The following is a 2,280-nucleotide window of genomic DNA, read 5'->3' as shown; positions in this document are numbered from 1 at the left end:
ACTGCTGCAAAGTTACCACACTACACGTACATCCAAAGATACCACACTATATGTACATCCAACATTACCACAACACTACAAAACGTGCATGCACAGCTAGCACACCTTAACCGCCGCCTTCTCGCGGATGTATACTGGGTCTTCGCGCCTGTCTGCGTCTGTGTACTCGCGTGTTAGTTTTAATCTGAGACCCTTTACAAGCGAGTGCAGACTGTGTGATGTGCCGTGGGCTGAGCTGCTCATTGTGACGCCATAGCGCTGGTACAGTGCGTGTGCTGAGCCGTACGATGAGTCTGCGAGTTCGTGCAAGGCTGTGCCAAATCTGATGAGAAATGACCCAAAAATAGAAGATACATTAGGAAAGTAACCACGATGGAGAGAGATTGCCAAGTGTGTGTAATATATGGTAGGAAAGTAACCTCGAGGGAGAGATTAGCAAGCATGTATGTAGTTCATGGTATAGAGATCATTTGATGTGCTGTGCTTGGAAAGGTGATAAATCGAATGATATTCACTCGAAGTGATATCAGTATTAGGAGGCCAAATACGATAGAGCGGCTAAAAACGGTAGTGTTTGCTTGGACGTACTGTGTCCGTGTGAGTTTGGCATAGTTATACACTAGACATATAAACATTCGTGCACAGTGTAGAGTGTGTTCGTGTGAGTTGGCATAGATATACACTAGACATGTAAACATTCGTTCACAGTGTAGAGTGTGTCCGTGTGAGTTTGGCATAGATATACACTAGACATGTAAACATTCGTTCACAGTGTAGAGTGTGTCCGTGTGAGTTTGACATAGATATACACTAGACATATAAACATTCGTTCACAGTGTAGCGTGCGGGGCTAGCTCGATGCTGATGGGCACAGGTCAAGTGTGTGACGAATGACAGGACAGCAACCAAGTAAGACTGGCTCGACTGCTATATGTTGTTAGGAAAAGATGACAGTGGCTAATTGTTATATTCATAAAAAAAACAATATCTCAACGCAAATAATATATGTACACAATACGCCGATGTCGCTACACGGTGTTTATACATCTTTAGATGCACCTTGGTTGCATCAGTGTGCCTTCAACTGTACACAGAATGTAAATACATCTGCCTTCCGTACTACACCATGCCCTGTACATGTGTTGCATTGCAGTGGACGTGTACCTTGGCAAACAATGAGCGCAGCTAAGCAACACCAACCACATTGCGCAAGACACACACGTGATATCCTTAGCAAACGCTGTGTAAACATACATCATCAGCATGATTATAATACATATACCACCTATACACCGACCACATTGCGCAAGCCACGTACGTGTTATCCTTGGCAAACTGTGTGTAAACATACATCATCAGTATGATTATAATACGTACACCACCTATACACCAACCACATTGCGCAAGCCACGTGCGTGCTATCCTTAGCAAACTGTGCGTAAACATGCATCATCGGCATGATTATAATACGTATACCACCTATACACCAACTACATTGCGCAAGGCACGTACGTGTTATCCTTAACAAACTGTGCGTAAACATGGATCATCAGCATAATTATAATTTTCTTTTCGTATACCACCTATACACCAACCACATTGCGCAGGGCACGTACGTGTTATCCTTCGCAAACTGTGCGTAAACATACATCATCAGCAAGATTATAATACGTATACCACCTATACACCAACCACCCAGTACGTATCTTCGTTCACAAATGCCGTGTGTGCGTGCTTCAAAAGCAGGGGAATAAGTGAACTAATCATCTGAAGAAGAGATCCAATTCGCTGCACATGTGAATGCCTTCCTTTGCAAGTTGTGCGTGAAAGTGCGCTACATCAGAAGGCTTACAAGTACTATTACCACACATGGAATACCCCAGCAGACCACATACGTGTCCTGACACGCATTGCGTGTATGTGGTTCCTCACCAAGAATACAAGTACAAACACCACTTGTCTAACAAGCTCAGCACATACATGTCTTCCTTAGCAAGCATTGCGTGTAAGTGCTTCATCAGCACCGCCAAGGCTTCTCTACTACGCTCGCTTGTCCCGTCCGTGTGTGTAAACGCCTGTAAATAAACAAAATGTACCTACACCTATAAAATCACCATAGAAAATATGTATAGAAATGTAGATACTTATGAAGTGTACTTGGCCTACTAAACACCGTCTCATCAGTGCGTGTGTGTGTGTGTGTGTGTGTGTGTGTGTGTGTGTGTGTGTGTGTGTGTGTGTGTGTGTGTGTGTGTGTGTGTGTGTGTGTGTGTGTGTGTA

The sequence above is a fragment of the Sphaeroforma arctica genome (assembly GCF_001186125.1).
Source record: "Sphaeroforma arctica JP610 unplaced genomic scaffold supercont1.955, whole genome shotgun sequence".
Lineage (NCBI taxonomy): Eukaryota > Ichthyosporea > Ichthyophonida > Sphaeroforma > Sphaeroforma arctica.
This window is presented reverse-complemented; position numbering follows the sequence as displayed.